The sequence below is a fragment of the Triticum aestivum genome, chromosome 1B, assembly GCF_018294505.1.
Source record: "Triticum aestivum cultivar Chinese Spring chromosome 1B, IWGSC CS RefSeq v2.1, whole genome shotgun sequence".
In the NCBI taxonomy this organism is placed as follows: Eukaryota; Viridiplantae; Streptophyta; class Magnoliopsida; order Poales; family Poaceae; genus Triticum; species Triticum aestivum.
The window spans coordinates 184,514,492-184,532,443 of record NC_057795.1 but is presented as its reverse complement, the minus strand read 5'-3'; positions in this window follow the sequence as shown (position 1 = coordinate 184,532,443).

Sequence of the window (17,952 nt, the reverse complement as noted above, 5' to 3'; positions counted from 1 at the left end):
ACATACTGGATAAAAGTGTTAGTCCAACAAGAGATATGTTGACATTAATTACCAAAACCACCTAGGGAGCACTTGTGCTTTCAGATGCCTTTTTACCTTTGCTTCTCCGTCTTTTCTTTTTATTCTCCACATCATGTGTAGGTGTAATCACCTTTTTGGAGCTCCTTATTGATGAGATTGGTTGAATAAAAATCTCCTCCTCGTTACTTGATTCATCATAAGAAATAATAGGAGGATATTGGGAAACCTCTTCCCCTTCATTAGTATTCTCTTTATCTTATACTTGTTTTCTTGTCTTTAAGTAATTGGCAATATAAGGATTCTCAATGCAATTTACGACACAATACATATAAATTTCCTCTATATAAAAATCAAGAAATCTCTTAAGGTTATATTCTAGAATATCCTTAGTTATACGTTTCATTTATTCATAACCCAGAAGCAAGCTAAGTTCATTATGATGCGCAAGGGAAATCAAGTCATCAAAATTTTTGGACACGATTCGATCATGAAACAATTTGCATTGGAGATTTAAATGACCATGTTCATTGCAAAGTTCACGAGGACGACGAGAAAATTTAAATCTTTCAGCACAAACATATAGCCTCTCTTGCAACCATTTAGTTTCTAAATACTTATGCATCTTGCAAAATCTATCTTCCCTTTTTGGTATGTAATTGCAAACTCTATGCACTCCACAAAAATTGACATGCTTATAAGAAACATTTTTATCATGACTAGTGCAATCATCATTAGTACTATGGATATTCAAAGAATTCACTCTAACAACATTGCAATCGTGCTCATCATTCAAGGATTTAGGGATAAACATTTTATTGACTTCTTCTTCTAACACTTGAGCACAATTTTCCTTTCCATCGTTTTCACGAAAGACATTAAAAAGATGAAGCAAATGAGGCAACCTAAATTCCATTTTTTGTAATTTTCTTTTATAGGCTAAACTAGTGATAAAACAATAAACTAAAAGATTCAATTGCAAGATCTAAAGATATACCTTCAAGCACTAACCTCCCCCGCAATGGCGCCAGAAAAGAGCTTGATTTCTACTACGCAACCTTCTTCTTGTAGACTCATGTTGGGCCTCCAAGCGCAGAGTTTTGCAGGACGGTAGCAAATTTCTCTCAAGTGGATGACCTAAGGTTTATCAATCCGTGGGAGGTGTAGGATGAAGAAGGTCTCTCTCAAACAACCCTGCAACCAAATAACAAAGAGTCTCTTGTGTCCCCAACACACCCAATACAATGGTAAAATATATAGGTGCACTAGTTCGACAAAGATATGGTGATACAAGTGTAATATGGATAGTAGATATAGGTTTTTGTAATATGAAAATATAAAAACAGAAAGGTAACTAGTAACAAAAGTGAGCAAAAACGGTATTGCAATGCTTGGAAACAAGACCTAGGGTTCATACTTTCACTAGTGCAATTTCTCTCAACAATGATAATTGGATCATATAACAATCCCTCAATGTGCAACGAAGAATCACTCCAAAGTTCCTATCGCGGAGAACATAAGATGAAATTGCTTGTAGGGTACGAAACCACCTCAAAGTTATTCTTTCCTATCAATCCATTGAGCTATTCCTATAAGTGTCACAAACAACCCTAGAGTTCGTAGTAAAATAACACCATATGACACACATCAATCAACCCTAATGTCACCTAGATACTCCAATGTCACCACAAGTATCCGTGGGTCAATTATACGATATGCATCACACAATCTTAGATTCATAATATTCAATCCAACACAAAGAACTTGAAGAGTATCCCAAGATTTCTATCGGAGAAAGGAATATGAAAATGCGTACCAACCCCTATGCACAGATTACCTCAATGTCACCACGGGAATCCGCAAGTTGATAACCAAGACACACATCAAGTGGATCAACAGAACATCCCATTGTCACCACAGATATCCCATTGCAAGACATACATCAAGTGCTCTCACATCCAAAGATTCAATCCGACATAACAAACCTCAAAGGAAAAGACTCAATTCACCACAAGGTAGAGAGGGGAGAAACACCATATGATTCAACTATAGTAACAAAGCTCACGGTACATCAAGATCGTGCCAAATCAAGAACACGAGAGAGAGATCAAACACATAGCTACCGGTACATACCCTCAGCCCCGAGGGTGAACTACTCCCTCCTCGTCATGGAGAGCGTCGGATGATGAAGATGGCCACCGATGATGGTTTCCCCCTCCGGCAAGTTGCCGGAACGGGCTCCCGATTGGTTTTTCATGGCTACAGAGGCTTGCGGCGGTGGAACTCCTGATCCAGGTTTCTTTCTGGGGTTTTCTCTATTTACAAGAATTTTTGGCGTCGAGGACAAGTCAGGGGGGTCCACGAGGTGATGACAAGGCAGGGGGCAGGGGTGCCCTCCACCCTTGTGGATGCCTCGTGGCTCCTCTGGTCCATCTCCAATACTCTATGGGCTTCTTCTGGTCCATAAAAAATCGTCGTAAAGTTTCAGCTCGTTTGGACTTCATCTGATATTCCTTTTCCGTAAAACACAAAAACAAGGAAAAAACAAAAAATGGGGCACTGGGCTCTGGGTTAATAGGTTAGTCCCAAAAATAATATAAAATAGCACATGAATGCATATGAAACATCCAAAATATATAATATAATAGCATGGAACAATAAAAAATTATAGATACGTTGGAGACGTATCACAGCCAAACCCTGCCACGTCGTTGCTGCTTTCCTTCTAAGCTGCCACCCGCAAACCCTACCATGTTATCGCCGTCACCACCGCTTCTGCCCCAAGCTGCCGCCGTCCCCATCCATCATCATGGCTGGATCCTCCCCATCCTTCTCCAATGTAAGCTCCACCACTATCCTCGCCTTCACCTCCAAACGCCTCAACAATCTTCCCATCAAGGATCATGTCCCCATTGTTCTCGAGCTCGAGTCCCCTTCCTACAACGCATTGCACACCTACTTCGAGTTGCTCTTTCGCTCCTACAGCCTCATCGATCATGTTGATGGGAGCATCGACATCTTTGACATGAAAGATGACAACAAGTGGTTGGTCGTCAACACAACCATCGTCAAGTGGTTGTTCCTCATGATCACGCGAGGGCTCTTCGACATGGTGAACCTCCGCGACCCCTCCGTGCATGTAATATGGATGCGGCCATGCGACCTCTTCCTCGACAACCAGCTCCGATGCCCTGTGTTTCTCCAAGGCGAGTTCTTCACACTGCAGCAAAACGATATCACGATCGATGAGTACTACACGAAGCTGAAGGTGCTATCTAATGAGCTTCGTAGCGTCAGCATGGTGACCGATGACTCTGTCCTCCTCACCAACCTCCTCCGCGGCCTCGTCACCAACCTATCCCTCATCACGCCCTCCTTCACCAAGGCAGTCACCTACCTGCGGATGGAGGAGAAATGCCTCCACCAGTCGGCCAGGCAGGTGACCCTCCACGTTGGCACCACTATCCGCTTTGTCACGCCCCCGCCGGCTCCCCGCGCGCCTCCTCCAACCCCGCCCACCGCTCCTGATCACGATTGCCAGATGAAACAAAATGGAGGGCATGACGGGCGAGCCTGCAACCCGAGCTCCATGCCGCGCTAGGCCGCTGCATCTGCCACGGCGCCTCCGCCTCCCTGGTTCACTGGTTACAACCCATGGACTGGTGTGGTCCATGCGTACTTCATGCTGGTCCCACGTGCCCCTGCTCCGAGCCTCCTTGGCCCATCAGGCCCTCCCGACCGTGCCCGCCCTCGGCTCTCCCACGTATGGTGGTCCCAGCTCTGGTGGCTCTCTGGCAAATGGCTGTCCCTTGGTCTATGGCGGTCCCGCGACCTCTCCATATGGTGCCGCCTCTGGTGGTTCCCCCTACGACCTGGTGCTCCTCGCCGCCCTCCATGCTGCCCCTTCCTCGAGCAACTACAATAGCGCCAGGTAATGGTACATGGACACGGGAGCTAGCTCTCATATGGCATCTCACCCCGATATCATCTCTCATGCCTCTCCCTATCCTTTCTTCTCTCACGCCATTGTCGGTGATGGCACCACTCTTCCCATCATCCACCACGACGCCTCCTCCCTTCCCCTCCCATTGTGGTCATTACCTCTTAACAAGTGCTTGTTTCTCTGTCCTTGATCAAAAACTTATGTTTTGTTCATACTCTTACTCGTAAACACCCTATTAGAGTTGAGTTTGACAAACTTGGTTTTTTCTGTTAAGGATGCTCACTCCCAGAAGGTTCTGCACTGATGTGATTCCCCCGACGATGTTTATCCATGCGGTCCAATGGCGAGCAGCGGTCCAGTCACCCTCCACGCTGACATATCCCTTTGGCATGCCCACCTTGGTCACCCCGGCACCAACGCTCTTCATAAAATTTTGCACACTTTCCCTTTTTCATGTAATAAATCAGAGGCTCATACTCGTCATGCCTGTCGCATAGGAAAACATGTTCGTTTGCCATTTTCATCATTGTCATCAATTGCCACTTCTCCATTTGATGTTATTCATTGTGATGTTTGGACGTCTCCGATGCCTAGCAATTTGGGTCTTTCATATTACCTTGTGATTTTTGATGATTTCTCTCACTTTCACTTGGACTTTTCTGTTATGTCATAATCAGACGTCACTTCGACACTCCATGCATTTCATGCTTATGTTGCCACCCACTTTCATCGCACCATTGCCCATATCCAAATGGACACAGAAAAGAGTTTGATAATCTCGTTATTCGCAACCTTTTATTCACTCATGGCACAATTTTTCGTCTCACCTGTCCTTACACACCACAACAAAATGGACGTACCAAATGTGTTCTTCGCACGCTTAATGAGAGTGTTCATGCGTTGCTTTTCCATGCACTTATGCCTGTCCGGTTTTGGCCAGATGCTCTTGGCATCTCTACTCTCCTTCTCAACATTCGGCCTTGCAAACTGCGGTGGAACTACACACCTCGTCATCTTCTCTTTGGGTCTCCTCCGTCTTATGACGATCTTCATGTTTTCGGTGGCCCATGTTACCCTAACATCACAGCCACCCCACCACATAAACTTGCGCCTCGGTCTTTGATACGTCTCCAACGTATCTATAATTTTTGATTGCTCCATGCTACTTTATCTACTATTTTGGACTATATTGGGCTTTATTTTCCACTTCTATATTACTTTTGGGACTAACCTATTAACCGGAGGCCCAGCCCAGAATTGCTGTTTTTTGCCTTTTTTAGTATTTCGAAGAAACAGAATATCAAACGGAGTCCAAACGGAATGAAACCTTTGGGATCGTGATTTTCCAACCGAACGTGATCCAGGAGCTTGGACCCTACTCCAAGTAGTGCCCGAGGAGGTCACGAGGGTGGAGGGCGCGCCCCCCTACCTCGTGGGCCCCTCGGAGCTCCACCGACATACTCCTTCCTCCTATATATACCTAAGTATCCCCGAACAATCAGAACAGGAGCCAAAAACCTAATTCCACCGCCGCAACCTTCTGTATCCACGAGATCCCATCGTGGGGCCTGTTCCAGAGCTCCGCCGGAGGGGGCATCCACCATGGAGGGCTTCTAAATCATCACCATAGCCCCTCCGATGAAGTGTGAGTAGTTTACTTCAGACCTTCGGGTCCATAGCTAGTAGCTAGATGGCTTCTTCTCTCTTTTTGGATCTCAATACAATGTTCTCCCCCTCTCTCGTGGAGATTTGTTCGATGTAATCTTCTTTTTGCGGTGTGTTTGTTGAGAACGATGAATTGTGGGTTTATGATCCAGTATTATCTATGGAAAATATTTGATTCTTCTCTGAATTCTTTTATGTATGATTGAGTTATCTTTGCAAGTCTCTTCGAATTATCCTTTTTGGTTTGGCCAACTAGATTGGTAGTTCTTGCAACGGGAGAAGTGCTTAGCTTTGGGTTCAATCTTGCGGTGTCCTTACCCAGTGACAGAAGGAGCAGCAAGGCACGCATTGTATTGTTGCCATCGAGGATAACAAGATGGGTTTTTTATCATATTGCATGAATTTATCCCTCTACATCATGTCATCTTGCTTACAGCGTTACTCTGTTTTTAACTTAATACTCTAGATGCATGCTGGATAGCGGTCGATGAGTGGAGTAATAGTAGTAGATGCAGAATCATTTCGATCTACTTGTTTTGGACGTGATGCCTATATACATGATCATTGCCTAGATATACTCATAACTATGCTCAATTCTGTCAATTGCTCAACAGTAATTTGTTCACCCACCGTAGAATACTTATGCTCTTGAGAGAAGCCACTAGTGAAACCTATGGCCCCCGGGTCTATTCTCATCATATCAATCTATATCACTTTATTTACTTGCTTTGTTTTTACTTTGCCTTTATTTTTACTTTGCATCTACCTATCAAAAATACCAAAAATATTATCTCTATCAGATCTCACTCTCGTAAGTGACCGTGAAGGGATTGACAACCCCTAAGCATTGGTTGCGAGTTGCTATCGTTTTGTGTAGGTACGAGGGACTTGTGCGTGGTCTCCTACTGGATTGCTACCTTGGTTCTCAAAAACCGAGGGAAATACTTACGCTACTTTACTGCATCATCCTCTCCTCTTCGGTGAAATCCAACGCAGTGCTCAAGAGGTAGCAAGAAGAATTTATGGCGCCGTTGCCGGGGAGGCTCACACAAGCAAGTCAACAATACCAAGTACCCATTGCAATCCCTATCTCTCGCATTACATTATTTGCCATTTGCCTCTCGTTTTCCTCTCCCCCACTTCACCCTTGCCGTTTTATTTGCCCTCTCTTTCCCAATCTCCTCCTCTCTTTCCCGTTTGCCTTTTTCCCTTTGCCTTTCTGTTTGCTTGCGTGTCTTGGATTACTTGTTGCCATGGCGCAAGACAATACCAAACTGTGTGATTTCTCGAATACCAATAATAATGATTTCCTTAGTACTCCGATTGCTCCTCTTAATAATGATGAGTCTTGTGTAATCAATACCGCTTTGTTGAATCTTGTTATGAAAGATCAATTCGCCGGCCTTCCTAGTGAAGATGCCGCTACTCATCTAAACAATTTTGTTGATTTGTGTGATATGCAAAAGAAGAAAGATATGGATAACAATATTGTCAAATTGAAGTTATTTCCGTTTTCACTTAGAGATCGTGCTAAAGTTTGGTTTTCATCTTTGCCTAAAAATAGTATTGATTCTTGGAACAAGTGCAAAGATGCTTTTATCTCTAAGTATTTTCCTCCCGCTAAGATTATCACTCTTAGGAACGACATCATGAATTTTAAACAACTTGATCATGAGCATGTAGCCCAATCTTGGGAAAGAATGAAATTAATGCTTCGCAATTGCCCTACTCATGGTTTGAATTTATGGATGATCATACAAAAATTTTATGCCGGATTGAATTTTTCTTCTAGAAATCTTTTAGATTCGACCACGGGAGGCACTTTTATGGAAATTACGTTAGGGGATGCTACCAAATTGCTTGATAATATTATGGCTAATTATTCTCAATGGCACACCGAAAGATCTTCTAGTAAAAAAAGTGCATGCTATAGAAGAAATCAATGTTTTGAGTGAAAAGATGGATGAACTTATGAAGATATTTGCTCCTAAAAATACTCCTCTTGATCCCAATGATATGCCTTTATCTACTTTGCTTGAGAATAATAATGAATCTATGGATGTGAATTTTGTTGGTAGGAATAGTTTTGGAAACAACGCTTATAGAGGGAATTTTAATCCTAGGCCTTATCCTAGTAATCCTTCTAATAATTATGGAAATTCCTACAATAACTCTTATGGAAATTTTAATAAGACACCCTTTGAATTTGAGAGTAGTGTTAAAGAGTTTATGAATTCACAAAAGAATTTTGATGCTTTGCTTGAAGAGAAATTGCTTCAAGTTGATGATTTGGCTAGGAACGTTGATAGAATTTCTCTTGAAATTGATTCTTTAAAGCTTAGATCTATTCCTCCTAAGCATTATATCAACGAGTCTCTCAAATCCATGAGAATTTCCATTGATGAGTGCAAGGAAAGAACCGCTAGGATGCGTGCTTCCAAAGATGCCTTTATTAAAGCGTGTTCTTCCAATTCCTATGAAAATCAAGATGAAGATCTAAAAGTTATTGATGTGTCCCCCATTAAATCTTTGTTTTGCAATATGAATCTTGATGAATCTGAAGATTATCTTCCTTTACCTAGAAGGCGTTCTAAGAATTCAGAGTTTCTAGACCTTGATGATGAAATTGATGAAAGTGGGATTGAAATAAATAAAAACCGTGATGTTGCTAAACCCACTATTTTGGATCTCAAGGAATTTAATTATGAAAATTGTTCTTTGATTGGTTGTATTTCCTTGTTGCAATCCGTGCTAGAATCTCCTCATGCTTATAGTCAAAATAAGGCCTTTACTGAACATATTGTTGATGCTTTGATGCAATCTTATGAAGAAAAACTTGAGTTGAAAGTTTCTATCCCTAGAAAACTCTATGATGAATGGGAACCTACTATTAAAATTAAAATTAAAGATTTTGAGTTTCATGCTTTGTGTGATTTGGGTGCTTGTGTCTCTACTATCCCCAAAACTTTATGTGATTTGCTAGATTTCCGTGATTTTGATGATTGCTCTCTAAACTTGCATCTTGCGGATTCCACTATTAAAAAACCTATGGGAAGAATTAATGATGTTCTTATTGTTGCAAATAGGAATTATGTGCCCGTAGATTTTATCGTTCTTGATATAGATTGCAATCCTTCATGTCCTATTATTCTTGGTAGACCTTTCCTTAGAACGATTGGTGCAATTATTGATATGAAGGAAGGGAATATTAGATTCCAATTTCCCTTAAATAAGGGTATGGAACACTTCCCTAGAAAGAAAATAAAATTACCATATGAATCTATCATGAGAGCCACTTATGGATTGCCTACCAAAGATGGCAATACCTAGATCTATCCTTGCTTTCATGCCTAGCTAGGGGCGTTAAACGATAGTGCTTGTTGGGAGGCAACCCAATTTTATTTTGTGTTTTTTGTTTTTTATTCTGTTTAGGAATAAATAATCCATCTACCTTCTGTTTGGATGTGGTTTTATATTTTAATTAGTGTTTGTGCCAAGTAGAACCTATAAGATAACCTACGATGATAGTTGATTTGATTCTGCTAAAAAACAGAAACTTTGCGCGCACGAATTTAGTTATGATAAATCACAGGAACCTGATTTTGTGTTGATTATTTTTGCCGCTGATCAATAAACAAATTGTCCAGGAATTTCTATTTTGGTAGATTTTTTAGAGTTCCAGAAGTTTTCGTTAGTTACAGATTGCTACAGACTGTTCTGTTTTTGACAGATTCTATTTTTCGTGTGTTGTTTGCTTATTTTGATGAATCTATGGCTAGTAAATTAGTTTATAAACCATAGAGAAGTTGGAATACACTAGGTTTAACACCAACATAAATAAATAATGAGTTCATTACAGTACCTTGAAGTAGTCTTTTGTTTTCTTTCTCTAACGGAGCTCACGAGATTTCTGTTGAGTTTTGTGTTGTGAAGTTTTCAAGTTTTGGGTGAATTCTTTTGATGGATTATCGAACAAGGAGTGGCAAGAGCCTAAGCTTGGTGATGCCCATGGCACCCCCAAGATAATCCAAGGACACCAAAAAGTCAAAGCTTGGGGATGCCCCGGAAGGCATCCCCTCTTTCGTCCACTTCCATCGGTAATTTACTTGGAGCTATATTTTTATTCACCAACATGATATGTGTTTTGCTTGGAGAGTCTTGTATTATTTGTGTCTTTGATTGTTAGTTTACCACAATCATCCTTGCTGTACACATCTTTTGAGAGAGCCATACATGATTTGGAATTTGTTAGAATACTCTATGTGCTTCACTTATATCTTTTGAGCTTGATAGTTTTGCTCATAGTACTTCACTTATATCTTTTGAGCGTGATAATATTTGCTCTAGTGCTTCACTTAGATCTTTCAGAGCACGGTGGTGGATTTGTTTTAAAGAAAATATTGATCTCTCATGCTTCACTTAGATTATTTTGAGAGTCTTTAATAGCATGGTAATTTGCTTAATGTTAATATAATTGGTGTTCAAGATATGTGAAACTTTCTTTTGACTGAGTTGAATACTAAGATAAGTTTGATGCTTGATAATTGTTTTGAGATATGGAGGTGATAATATCAAAGTCGTGCTAGTTGGGTGATTATGAGTTTGAGAAATACTTGTGTTGAAGTTTGCAAATCCCGTAGCATGCACGTATGGTTAAAGTTGTGTAACAAATTTGAAATATGAAGTGTACCTGGCTTGTGCATCCTTATGAGTGGCGGTCGGGGACGAGCGATGGTCTTTTCCTACCAATCTATCCCCCTAGGAGCATGCGTGTAGTACTTGAATTTTTGATGACTTCTAAAATTTTGCAATAAGTATATGAGTTCTTTTGACTAATGTTGAGTCCATGTATTATACGCACTCTCACCTTTCCGCCTTTGCTAGCCTCTTCGGTATCGTGCATTGCCCTTTCTCACCTTGAGAGTTGGCGCAAACTTCGTCGGTGCATCCAAACCCCGTGATATGATATACTCTATCACACATAAACCTCCTTATATCTTCCTCAAAACAGCCACCATACCTACCTATCATGGCATTTCCATAGCCATTCCGAGATATATTGCCATGCAACTTCCATCATCATCATCATGACATACATTACTTTTGTCATATTGCCATTGCATGATCATGTAGTTGACATCGTATTTGTGGCAAAGCCACCATGCATTATTTTCCATACATGTCACTCTTGATTCATTGCACCATCCCGGTACACCACCGGAGGCATTCATATAGAGTCATATCTTGTTCTAAGTTTCGAGTTGTAATCCTTATGTTGTAATCAACAGAAGTGTGATGATCATCATTATTAGAGCATTGCCCAAATAAAAAAGGGAGAAAGGCCAAAAGAAAAAAAAAGGCCCAAAAAAACAAAAAAATAAAATAAAAAAGGGCAATGCTACTATCTCTTTTTCCACACTTGTGCTTCAAAGTAGCACCTTGTTCTTCATGTAGTGGGTCTCATATATTGTGTTTCAAAGTAGCACCTTGTTCCTCATGTAGTGAGTCTCATAAGTTGTCTTTTCATACTAGTGGGAATTTTTCATTATAGAACTTGGCTTGTATATTCCGACGATGGGCTTCCTCAAATGCCCTAGGTCTTCGTGAGCAAGCGGTTGGATGCACACCCACTAGTTTTCTTTTGTCTTGAATCTTTCGGATCTAAATATTCATATCACAATTAAGAAGATTTACATTGAAATTATGCCAAAGTATCACTCCGCATCAAAAATTCCTTTTTATCATTTACCTACTCGAGGACGAGCAGGAATTAAGCTTGGGGATGCCTGATACGTCTCCAACGTATCTATAATTTTTGATTGCTCCATGCTACTTTATCTACTATTTTGGACTATATTGGGCTTTATTTTCTACTTTTATATTACTTTTGGGACTAACCTATTAACCGGAGGCCCAGCCCAGAATTGCTGTTTTTTGCCTTTTTCAATATTTCAAAGAAACAGAATATCAAACGAAGTCCAAACGGAATGAAACCTTCGGGATCGTGATTTTCCAACCGAACATGATCCAGGTGACTTGGACCCTACTCCAAGTAGTACCTGAGGAGGTCACGAGGGTGGAGGGCGTGCCCCCTACCTTGTGGGCCCCTCGGAGCTCCACCGACATACTCCTTCCTCCTATATATACCTACGTATCCCCGAACGATCAGAACAGGAGCCAAAAACCTAATTCCACCGCCGCAACCTTCTGTATCCATGAGATCCCATCTTGAGGCCTGTTCCGGAGCTCCGCCGGAGGGGGCATCCACCATGGAGGGCTTCTACATCATCACCATAGCCCCTCCGATGAAGTGTGAGTAGTTTACTTCAGACCTTCGGGTCCATAGCTAGTAGCTAGATGGCTTCTTCTCTCTTTTTGGATCTCAATACAATGTTCTCCCCTCTCTCATGGAGATCTATTCGATGTAATCTTCTTTTTGCGGTGTGTTTGTTGAGACTGATGAATTGTGGGTTTATGATCCAGTATTATCTATGGAAAATATTTGATTCTTCTCTGAATTCTTTTATGTATGATTGAGTTATCTTTGCAAGTCTCTTCGAATTATCCTTTTTGGTTTGGCCAACTATATTGGTAGTTCTTGCAATGGGAGAAGTGCTTAGCTTTGGGTTCAATCTTGCGGTGTCCTTACCCAATGACAGAAGGGGCAGCAAGGCACGTATTGTATTGTTGACATCGAGGATAACAAGATGGGTTTTTTATCATATTGCATGAATTTATCCCTCTACATCATGTCATCTTGCTTACGGCGTTACTCTATTTTTAACTTAATACTCTAGATGCATGCTGGATAGCGATCGATGAGTGGAGTAATAGTAGTAGATGCAGAATCGTTTCGATCTACTTGTTTTGGACGTGATGCCTATATACATGATCATTGCCTAGATATACTCATAACTATGCTCAATTCTGTCAATTGCTCAATAGTAATTTGTTCACCCACCGTAGAATACTTATGCTCTTGAGAGAAGCCACTAGTGAAACCTATGGCCCCCGGGTCTATTCTCATCATATCAATCTATATCACTTTATTTACTTGCTTTGTTTTTACTTTGCCTTTATTTTTACTTTGCATCTACCTATCAAAAATACCAAAAATATTATCTCTATCAGATCTCACTCTCGTAAGTGACCGTGAAGGGATTGACAACCCCTAAGCGTTGGTTGTGAGTTGCTATCGTTTTGTGTAGGTACGAGGGACTTGTGTGTGGTCTCCTACTGGATTGATACCTTGGTTCTCAAAAAACTGAGGGAAATACTTACGCTACTTTACTGCATCATCCTCTCCTCTTCGGGGAAATCCAACGCAGTGCTCAAGAGGTAGCAGTCTCTTGCCTATGTCTTTCTTGGGAATCAACCTAACACCAAATGTTTCCACTGCTATGACCCGGTGTCCCATGGCGTGTTCGTCCCGCGACATGTTTAGTTTGATGAGATTTTTCCCCTTTCAGCAGGCACCTACGGGTTCAACCCCGTCTCTGGGTGCTCCATCTCACCAGCCTCGTAGAACCCTTGAACTCCATCTGCCATGGCGCTTGGTTGCGTCTGCAATCATCTTGGACTCCTTGTCCTCAGTTGGGACAACGCCGACCTTAATGTTTGCACCCCCGTTAGTGCCCCCTCGTCGCCTACGGCCGGACCCTCGTGCGCCTCCTCGGCGGAGTCCTTGGGCGCTTCTTCAGCCGGGCCATCAGTGCCTATTTCTCCGCCACCCGAGGCCTTGCCCGGGGCCCCATCACCACCCTCTGAGCCACCGATTATTGTGGCTCCTCGTGGCCGTGGCCCTCACCCGCCTCCTTTGCCGCCTCATCATTCCATGGTGACACATGCCAAGGATGGGCTCCGTCAGCCGAACCCGCGCTACCACAACCTCAGCATCATGACCATCTCTCTGGTCCTGCACTTGGCGCGTTCTGTGTTGAGTAATCCACATTGGACTGCTGCTATGCGCGCCGAGTACGATGCTCTTGGCACCAACCGAACCTGGACCTTGGTTCGTCGTCCTCCAGGCGAGAACGTCATCTTCGGCAAGTGGGTTTTTCCACTTAAGCTTCTTCTGGATGCCTCCCTCGACAAGTACAAGGCTCGCTAGGTTGTACGTGGATCCGCACAGTGTGCCGGTGTTGACTTCTCAGAGACTTTCTCTCCTGTTGTCAAACCCGCCACAATCTGTGTTGTCCTATAGCTCGCCGCCTGTCAACGATGGCCTGTACATGAACTTGACATCAACAACGCTTTCTTGTACAACCATCTCCAGTAGTGTGTTCTCTATTAGTAGTCGGCCAGTTTCATCGACCCACAACGACCGGATGACGTCTGCCTATTGTCACGGTCCTTATGCGGCCTCAAACAAGCTCCTCACACATGGTACCAGTGCATCGGGGCATTCCTTGTCGCTATTGGGTTTCGCAACACCACATCTGACATGTCGTTATTCGTGCTCCATTGGGCTGATCATGTCGCCATGCTCCTACTGTATGTTGATGACATTGTCATTACTACATGCAGAGAGTACCTTCTTCGCGACATCATTGTTGTCTTGGCTATAACACCCTGGATTTGCCTTCTCTCTTTCTCCGGACTTTCATTTGCATTTGCTTTGGATTTGGAGTTTTGAGTCAATTCAAATGGACTTGAACACTTGGGCCTACCCTTGATTTTCACCCAAGTGACCCATCCACCTCTAACTCACCTTTCCTTCTCTGAAAAACTCCAACAAAACCTCAAGGAATATTTTTCATAAAAGAAAAATATTCATTTTCTTCCCTGGAAATCACTTCAGAGAAGTATGCTCCAAAGCAACCCCTAGATTTCTTGCTCCAAAAATCCTGAATAAATTTAGAAATATTCTTTGAACCCTAGGGCACCTTCCTGAGCAAAAATATTGCATAACCTTTTGGAATATTTTTGCTACAGAAAATCGTTTCTGTTTCGAACAGAATGATCACTTTGCACAACAAGTATATTTTTGCTTGATCTTTTGGGGCTGATCTTTTCTAAGATTGATTACCCTCCTAAGAGATTGCTAAACCCCAAAGCACAACCTTTAGTTGTCACTAAATTTTTCTCAGTGAAGCTTACAAGTTTCTGTCCAGAAACTTGCCATGAAGAAAGCCACTCCCACAGTTCACTTGTGACCTAGCCAACCGTGCAAAATAATCAAAACCACTCAGGACTACCTGCTAAACATGGTGTTTGCGCTTAGATCAGCCTGATGCCAAAGTTCACGTGGTGACCACGTTCGTCCAAGGGGGTTGGCATGCGGCCTACGCGCTCTGTGGTGCGCCAGCTCCTCTGTTTCGCGTGTGGTCGCTGCCCAGGCTGCCGCACCTTGCCAAATCGCGCCCCCATCCAAGTTTACATCTCATTAACTCTGCCCTGGCGCTCGCCGATGTCGGGCTCGTCGCAGCAAGCACGGGCATGGCGCGGCCAAGGCAACAATGCGCCCATGCCCCTGTGCTCGTCGTGTACCGCGCTCCTATGCTCGTCGTAGCTCGTCTACAGCCCCGTGTGATCTTCGACATCTTCTCCCCCTCTCACTGACGCCATTTGTCACCGGGCGACACTCTAGAGAGCTCCGGCGAGCTCTCAATCCCCGCCTCGGCCTCGCCTATAAATAGAGCTCGCCCGAGCTCGTTTCTCTCCGCACACACACTCAGCACACCTCCACACCACCGTAGGAAGCCGCAGCCTGGCCGGGCAGGGCTCTGGCTGCTGTCCCCGCCCTGAGCTTGCCGGCGATCCCCGTCCTCTGCCCCTCCCTCTCCAGAGCCGCTCGAGCTCCACTGACCACTCCAGCATGTTCGTGGTGGTCCACTGGTGCGTGCTGGTGCCGTTGGAGCTGCTGGACTGGCCCTGCTTCACCGGAACCACCATCTCCGACGAGCTCCACCCGCCGTTGCCGCTGGAGAGCTCCATTCCGACCCTGTCCGACCACCCCTAGCCACGCTACGGGTACGGGCAGGTGCGCCTTGATCTCCTCTACAACCCTATCTTCCAAGCTCTCGTTGGTGGGCACTCCTCGCCGGAGAAAGCACCGTTGCCGCACCGCCCGAATCTACTTCTCTCCCCCTCCCCCTCCGGCCTGACCGTTGGGGCCTGCTGTCAGCCACTCAAGCCGCGGCTGAAGCAGTATGAGTGGTGGCGCCCAGCCGGTTTACGCCTTCAACGTCACCCCCCTCTGGTTTTTCTTTTAATTCAAATTTAGTTCAAATTTGAATAGAACTTTGAATAGCTGTAACTTTTATTCTACAAGTCCAAATGAGTTGATTCTTTTTGCATTCTGTTCTTAGTGGAAAATCCTAGCAGCACACCCAAGATGGGATTTCTCTTTGCTACCTAGAATTTCTGGTAATTTTCAGAAGTGATCTTGATATTTTCTTTTTGTCATTTGATTTATTTTCAGAAGGTGAAGCTTGTCTTGAAGGCATCCAGGAGGAGTGTGAAGCTCCTCTGCACTAAGGCAACCACAACAACATGGTCATGGTGTCTTTGCAATATCCATGGTTTTCTACTTGAATTTATATGATATTCATTGCATGTACTATTAAAATAAATAATGATTGTGTTATTTAGTTTTTCATGATCAAAATGCTTAGTTAACATAAATGAATGCTTGAACTTGTGAGATATAGCTTCAGTAGTTGAACTAAGTAAGTTTGTCATGGCTATAATAATATGATCATTGGTATTATTTTTCCTATATGCATAATGAGTTTTATTTGATAAATGCCAACTAAAGTGATAAGTATAATTAACCAGTAAGTAAGAACCAGAAATGTTGAAAGTTGAGGTTGTGCAAATAGAACTTTGAATAAGGTTGATCTATTGTTTCTAAGTGAAATGTGATGCATGGTTTATGGTTGCATGTGCATGGCATAGAGTGACTCAAACATTTTTATTTTCAAGTTAAACCTGATGATAATTGAACTTGAACATAAAGTTGGTCGGGTCATGGTGCCTTTGAATCGGGCTGACAAGTGCAACCACATTTGCCTTAGTATGGGGAGGCCGTTAGTCGTCCCGTTGTCATGCCTGTTGTCGGTACCTCCAACAAGGGAAGGTTATGGGCGTGCATTACCCTGGCCCGGTAAGCAGACATAACCTTGTGGATCTCTTGTTGTTATGGTACCTTGTCCCCGTCTGGGACTGTTTATTTGCCACGACAGTGGTTGTTTTGCCTTTGGTAGGCTCGGTCACCCAATGTCTAATCCCAGTGGGGAGTTGGTCGGAGTGGCCGTAAGAGTGTCATGGCAACGGGAGAGTTCTGTCGGAATGTCGTTGGTCCACCCGAATGGGAGTGCGAGGCCATGGGTTCCGTGGTGTGGGTAAAGTGTGCTACCTCTGCAGAGTGTATTAATCTATCGATAGTCGCGCCCGCAGATAAGGGCCCAGTTCGTAAGTAAGTCACACCATGGATCAAATTTCATAAATAAATCTTGCACACTAAGTTATTTGCATTGCACTGGTTGAATCATGATGATGTCAGTGAGACTGACTGTTGTGGTGTCACTTGTGATCTGGGAGTGATCACTGTTTGGTTACGAGGTAACCCGTTGAACCAAGTATGGTTCCGTTCATGATCCGCCGTGATCACTATTCGGTTGCGAGGCAACCTGTTGGTAAGAGAGAGTCCGAGTGACTGAATGCACAAGTTTGGTTTCACTGCATGAGTAGCATGTTGATGTTTGCATTTAACTTGATTAAATGTCATGATATTGTTTGTCATTATGGTTCTATTTGCTGTGAGCTTGCAAGTACATTCAATGTACTGACCTGGCGTGTTATGCCAGATTTCAGGAAAGTCTAACTGGATCGGAGTGCTGCCGTGTCTAGACCGTGTCCACATCGGTGTCCCTGTGCTATGGAGTCCCGCTACGTCGTTGTTCCGCTGCCGTGTAGATGCCGTGCTCGAGGCCCCTTTATGTTCACTAAATAATGTACATATTTTTCAGCCACACCGAGTGTGCTGCTTGGCCTCGCTACTTGATGTAATATCACACTATGCTTCCGCTAGTTTCAATAAAGCGGTGATTTCTGTACCAAGATGTTGTGCATTGCCAGAAGACATGATCTCTCGGTTGGCAATGCAAGGTAAACCGGTCGCTCTGAGACGGGGTGCCACATTGGCTCCGAGTTTCAGTTGAAGGATCTAGGCATGTTGCACTTCTTCTTCGGCATTAATGTGTGACGCGATGCCTCTGGGTTCTGCTACCTCTTGAGCTTGCTTTGGTTTTCCCTTGAAGAGGAAAGGGTGATGCAACAAAGCAGCGTAAGTATTTCCCTTAGTTTGGAGAACCAAGGTATGA